Source organism: Coffea arabica, chromosome 4c (genome assembly GCF_036785885.1).
Source record: "Coffea arabica cultivar ET-39 chromosome 4c, Coffea Arabica ET-39 HiFi, whole genome shotgun sequence".
Lineage (NCBI taxonomy): Eukaryota > Viridiplantae > Streptophyta > Magnoliopsida > Gentianales > Rubiaceae > Coffea > Coffea arabica.
The window spans coordinates 7,604,936-7,612,483 of NC_092316.1; positions in this window are offsets into that span (position 1 = coordinate 7,604,936).

Consider the following 7,548-nt stretch of genomic DNA (forward strand, 5'->3'; position numbering starts at 1 on the left):
TGCTAAGGACAACACCAACTTGGGCACGAGCTGCGTTATGAACATCGAGATAATCCTGTTTTGAGTTTTGAGCTCCAGATGGCCAGAAGATTACAAGGTGAATGAAGCTAAATAGTGCTAAGAAGATCTTAAATGATCCCATTTCTCACTACTTCTTTTTGCGCTTTGAAAATACGAGAGCAGTGAAGGTGTGCAATTCTCATCTATAGCCTATGCATGAGTTTATTTATACAGGGAAGGACGTCTTGGCTTTTGGGTTATGCAAAGGTTTATATCATATTTAAGGAAGGAAAGGAAATTATGTAGGAGTATTTAAAAACAAGATTTAATCATATATATAAAAAAGGGATAGAAAGAAAAGAAATGAAGTCATGGAAGACTAAGAAGTATCTTCTAATGAGAGTCGGTCGAGTACAAACATTCTCGCAACACTTGTACATCTAACTGGGCGAATTTCTTAGTATATTGTCAATTTTGAAAAAGATCGCAAAATTGGGGGCATTCGGGGTGGAATGGTGAGTAAGGGGTTGCCGCAAATGACAGTTGAGTCTACTAATAAAAAAACTTTTAATTTTCATTTATTTTAGTTTCATGTATTTTGGGGCAGTTTTCGTAAAAAAAAAAAAAATAAATAAATAAATTTCCTTTCCGCTCATGAAATGAGCGGCGACAGAATTTTCCTAATTCCTTCGCCGCCGATCTGATGAGCGGCGAAGGAATGTTGGTCCCAATTGATGAGCGGTGAAGCTTTTGTCCTTATGTAATTTTTTTTTTCGAAGCATTCTTCCTACCTTTTTATTATTTCATATGTAATTTTTAATAAGTGTTGCCGCTCATTCTAATTTATTTTTTTTGCGAAGCATTCTTCCTATCTTTTATTATTTCATATGTAATTTTTAATAAATTACTTAATGTTTAATAAAGGCAGCACGACCAAGTTTTTTCTTGCCCTTTTTACGTAGCCCTTAAATAGGTGTAATTAGAATTTTACATTTTACAGAAAATACTAATTTTCAAATTACAATGTAATATTTTTTAAATTAAAATTTTTAATCACATTACTAAAATTCTATTATAAACCAAAATTATCAAAAATTTAAAATATGATATTAGAATAATGAGAAATCTATAAATTAACATGATAATCGAATATGCTATTAAATTACTAATAAAATTTACTTAAGTCATATTTTTAAATTTTATAATATTATTATTGCAATCAATAATGATAAATAATACAATATTTACATAACGTAATAATTACTATATAACTTAAATAATAATAAATTAGGCATAATTAGAGTTTAGAGTTTAAATAATTGGTATGGTATTAGAATTTAAATAATTGGTATGGTATTAAAAATATAGAGAAGAGAGAAATGTTGAGGTTGTCAGTGAAAATGAGGTAGAATGGCAAACAAATAATTGTAGTACTGCATTGACTACAAATTGTTTTTGACTAAATATTTAACTTTGATTAGTTTAGTTTAAAAAGAAAATTAGTGCATGGCCGTTAGCCTTTTTTATCCAATGACAACCATTGGATATGCTGGGTTGGTGGAGGTGACAGTGGAAAAACCGTCGCCGCAATCAAGATTTGTGATTTTATTTTAAAAATGTTAGGCCTTGCTTGGATTGCTTGTTTCCGTCGGAAAATATTGTCGTTTTTCATGATCACATTTCCCTATCACATTTTTCCCTCACATATATCAAATCGCTACAATAATTTTTCCATGAAAAATGACGGAAAATGCAATCCAAACACAACCTTAGTTTGTTTGGATTGAGTATTATTTATCCAAATTTACGTGTTTACATCATCATTACAATTTTTAATATATCTTTTTATTTTTTCAATTAACTTTTTATCTCACATACATCACATCACAAAAAGTACTACAGTAAAAATATCCCAAATAATCTCAAATAACTTACACTCCAAACTTTTCAATTAAATTAAGCCATCTCACTTTAAAGAAAATATTTTGATCGATTTGATGCCGCAAATTGATTTGCGGCATCGAGTGGCAAATACAAAAAAAATTATTTAGTGCCTCCTGTCCGTATGAGAGGCAAATAATTTGGCCTCAAACAAAAAAAGTCAAAAAGTAGTCTGACATGACATATGAAGAAAAAGTCAAAAAGTACTACTCTCTCCTGTCCGCAAATAATTTTGGCTCAAGCAATAAAATTCAAAAAATCGTCTGACATGTCAACAAAGTCAAAAGTTGCTCCTGACATTCTGTCAAATCATGATCAGGCTTTAGAGCATCATTCGCCGCTCATCAGATGAGCGGAGAAGCGTTTTTGTTTTAAAAAAAATCCGAACCAAAAAGTGAAACCAAAATAAATGAAAATTAAAACTCTTTTTACTAATTGCCTCCCTCTCAATTGCGGCGACCCCTTAACCAGCAAAACTCTCCACATAATCCCAATTTTGTGAACTTTTTCAAAATTGACAATATACTGAGAAATTCGCCCATCTAACTGCCACTCGTATTAATCTCTCGCGGGTCCCGGTTCCCGGTTCCTATTTCCTTCCCGCGGATTGGGAGTCTTAGAACCTAAATCACATTCAAGACTCAAGTTTAGCTTTTCTATGATAAATTGCAATTCTATCAATTATTTTATTATTAATTTTTTCTATTATTTGATTTGATGTGAATTAATTATTAAATTCTACTTATTTTTTATAATTTATATTTATTTTAAAAAATAGATAAAAAATACCATAATTAATACCACTTTAACAATCATTGGAAAAAAAATTAAATAGAGGACTTGAAAGGACACATTTGAAAAGAGGGACACAAGCCCTTTTCGATCATTTGACCGAAGTCTTGTTTTCCCTGGAAGCCTCCGCACAGTGCAGCAGGAAGACTAACAGATACAAATAGAAGATTGCAGGAGATTGGAAAGGAGGATTACTTTTGAGCTTTTCGTCCTTTAGCTTAGCTTCACTTTTGACCGAAGTCTTGTTTTCCCTGGAAGCCTTAGCTTCACTTTTGACTTTTCTTCTTAGCCTGGAGTAGTCATTCTCACGCATGCGAGGAGAAAGGAAGCATCAGCTTTTGACATTCCCTTTGTGGCTTTTGGTTGTTCTTTCTCTTCTTCCTTCGTATGAGCAGACAAGCGAGGACATTAAATTATCCTCTGCAACTTTGCTTTGCTTTATTTCCTTGACCGAATTGAATTTGTGCATTTCTCAATTGATTGGCCGCGGCTCTCTCTTCAAATTTGCGTGGGTTTCTCGCATTAAACATGAACTAATCTCTTCACTCTAGGCAAGAAACATCGGATGCTTTGAATTGCCTAAAATTGTGAGATCGATTTAATTCTATCATTTTCTCTTATTTATTGGTATTTTCATATTCCTTGATTGCTATGCTTATGGTTATTTAATTAATTGATTGTTTTGGATCCGGATAATTAATTGATTTGGTAATCTATTGTTAATTAAGGCGTTAAATTTCGTAATTGTTTAATTGCCTTGAATTAGTGACAACTGGCACGATTAGATTTGTGTCAGGAGGATACGCGGGCTAATCTAAAATAACATTGGTAGTGCGTTATTTGGTTAGAATAGTGCTCATCTAATACGTAAGGCAATTGGAAAATTAAATCTTATGGGCGTACCTATAATTATTTCCTAATTAGAGCAGTGATTAACCGGCGTACCTTAATCACCGACACAGTAAGGAGGGGTTGACTGTCATCGCTTGTTTGGTAGTTATAACCTATTTATTGATAAATAATTGAAATTACATTTGCATCGATGATCAATCAGGTGAACCATTGCTGAAGTTATTCCTTGGCTAGATCCTTAATTATCACTCGTTTGATTTTAGTAAATTGTTATTTAATTTCTAGTTGGCTATTTTATTTTTATTATTTTACTTTTAGTTGAATTGCTTAAATTGTCACCCCTAATATAAAAACACCCCCTTTGTCATTGGGAATTTGAAAAGAAACAATTAGTCCCAGTCCCTGTGGATTCGACCCTGCTTACCACTATCTACAGAAATTAACTTTAGTTTGAGCAGGTTTTATTATTGCATAGGCTGACAACCTGTCATTCAAATTTTAATGTGTGTTTTTTTTTTTTTTGGGTCTCTCCAAAGATAGTTTTGAAAATAGTTTTTAATCCTTTTTATGTAAGCGACTTGGAGAGAAAAATTTGAAGATGCAGCAGCTATTTTTGGATATATTTTCTGCATGGTTGCCAGAGCAATCACAACGTATATATAGTTGATGATTTACATAAATTTAACTGAAATTTGGATGAATTCGATTGCTTGTCCGACGCACGCAACTTTTAGGTGACAAAATTTACATACAGAATCCATGTAGTGGATTATTGTCCATATTTGGATATCTTATTTTTGTGGTTCTAGAGAGTTGCAATTTTGATCTCCAATATTCGGAGGGTAGACTAAAATGATCTCTTATACTACTCAAAATACAGTTAGTTCCATCTGTTTCAAAAATGAAGCAATTTGGTCGCGTAATTTCCCAACACCCCACCTCCATTGTCAAGATCAAGCACTTTGATGCTGCCCTGTTATGTTATCCAAATATTGTGGAAAAAGGTACCCTTAGAAGCGCGTTTATCTTGACTAGGACTTTGGAACACCATCATCTGCTTGCCAGCCAACCATCCATCCCAATTCCCACCATTCATTCATATTGTCCGTCGTTGCTTAGAGAATTGGAACCATAAGCCGTGGCCCGTTCGGGACTCACTCGAATAGTTGTAGTCGTAGTAAAGAAACGAAATAGAACTAGTCAATTAGTACTGGTCCTCCTAGAGGATATTTTAGCTTTAAAACCACTTTTCCTGAAATGTGAATTCTCCTCTATCTCTATGTGTGGATTTTCCTCTGTCGTGTTAATTTCTGGACGTTTACTTGTTCATCATTAATACATAGTTGACGTTTCCGAAAAGAAAAAGAGTTTCTAATAACATGTTTCGTTTCGTTAATGTCAAACAAGTTTTTACGCAGAATGAAGAATGATAGGGTATAATTTGTTAGTAATTTTATTATTAATTTCCCTTTTTATCCCTGATAAATATTGTGTTAATTGCTGATATTTACTCATAGTTGGTATCTGAACTTAATTTCAGGAATGAAACAGAAAACTATCAAAAAGGAGGGATTTTATGGAAAATATGGAGACTTCTAAGAGTTTCAATTCTTGGGCCTTTGGAGTGGTGGGGACCACGAAGCTATAAGTCAATTGGGCTCTTCAAAGAAAGCTACGTAAAGTAAAGAGGCTTGGAAGAAGAAGTACTTGGGGGCTTTTTTGTCCACATGTGTGGGGACCACCTAGATAGCTTTAGTCTATCTTTCTTTTGTCTCTTAAAGAGGGAACGTAGGGAAGGGAGAGATATCTAGTTGTTAGGTTATCTTTTAGTTTTTAGAGTAGTCTTTAGTTTTTTCTCTTCTGTCCTCGAACTGGCCTCTGACACACGCCAGGTGTTCGACAATATTCCCCAACAGGAAAAACACCTTTTAGTCCTTGCTTCTTAATAGAAAACGCAATGCCTTTGCAATCTATTAATTCGTGTGATGATTTAATTATGCGACGTGGCTAAGTCTTCCATCTAGTCAAGGTTCAACTCGACGGCGCAGTCCCGAAAATCTGTGAGATCTAATTAGTTTTCACGCGTTCCTTAATTTGTTAATATTTGCACGTTGTCTGTTTATATTTTTATGGGATTATTTTATTAATTGGATGTCAATGGCCCGATGTTCAATGTGATTTATTAATCTCATGCCAATTTAGTCAATTAAATCCGTAATTGTTTGATTGATTAATATTAGTGGCAACTGGTGTGTTTACACATTAGGGGAACGTGCGATCTAATTTAAATAACCCTCGTAGCGTGTTATTGATTAGGGATAGGTTTTTCTAATATTAATGCAACTGGAAAATTAATTCCTACGGTCGTACCTAGGAGTATTTTTTGGTTAGAGGTGACCAACGGTCGTACCTTGGTCATCTATAAATTAAGGAAAGATTGGTCGTTAGAGTTTTTCAACGACTATAACTAGCCTATTAATAAGTTAAGTGAGCATTTCTTGCATCAATGATCGGATAAATGGACTGTGCCTGAGTAGTTGTAACCTTGGCTAGAATTTATTTCTTCTTGATTTAATACCTGCTATATTTGTGCTAGTTGATTATTCATTTTTAGTTAAATTGTTTAATTGTTTTTAGTTTCATTCCGGTGAAATCCCCCATACCAATTGGAATTCAAGAGAGACAAATATCCCCAGTCCCTGAGGAGACGACCCTACTTGCCACTGTCTACTTTTCAGTAATTTGTGTCACCTAATTAATTCGGGTATATCGGATTAAGCAAACTCTTCGGGAATAGGGTGAATCAAGTAACCCATTGCACACCTAGAGTCCCTGCTCCAGTACCTAGGATTTATTACTGACTGCTTTTAGTGATATTTAGGATTCTATTATTATTATTGCACAGGCTGATGACCTGTCAAAGAAGAATGGTCGCTCAAGAACCGATAACGCTTATTGGAGGACTCCATGATCATGATCTCTCCATTGTGCAGTTTCACTGATTCACTATCTCCTAGTCATGTACCTTTAGCCCCATAAACAGAATAGTTTTTGGCAACGAAGGAAGCGATTATACAAGAAAATGTTACCAAATGCCTGTTTGATGAACTGATCATTCTTGCTATCCCAATACTCCCATTTTTATATATGTTCAGATAAACAACTAGGAGCTGAAGTCTAGCTTTTCGATTAAGAATCAAAGAACATGAAACTAGAGCATTTCAAGCAATTTAATACTATCATATTATATATATTTCTATTAATACCGTCTATCATTTCAGAGTTTGTTGACCTGACAGTCGAGTCCAAGCCGTAAGATAGAAGTTCACTAGAAGAAAAAGCTTTTGATTATCGATATATAATGGAGAAATCAGACAAAGCTCTTTGCTTTATTAAGCAACTGAAAGCGACAGGCACTCCCAGGAAATTATATTACCCTCTTTCGTTTTGTACCCAAAAAAAAGAAAAAGACGGACGGAAGCATATAGCCGGTGGGGATCGCCCAACGGCGACCGCTGGAGACAACAGCAGAACTTCAACTGTTTGCGTGTGGGTCGGTCCCTTGAGTAATATCCATAGAGAATGACATGTATTTTCAGGAAGAAAACTGGGGGAAAAAAAATCTAGGAGATTGCAATGATACTATCATACCCCGCATCTACATCACCCAAATTGCTCAAAAGTTAGAATTTGTTCCAATCACCGTTTAAACAGTTATTCCTCTTGACTAGTTGGTAAGATTGGTGAGATTTACGAATTAGGTTGAATCTAGGAGCTCGTAGGGTGATTATTAGTGGAGTGAATGGCCCAAAAGGTCACTAAACTATTAAAAATGGCATTCTTTGGTCATCAAACTTTTTTTGTGGCCAAAAAGGTCACTAAACTCGCAAAAACTCGTAGTCATTTTACCGAATTTCAACGGTTTCTCATCCGGTGGCATGGGCAACGTGGAATGGAGGAATA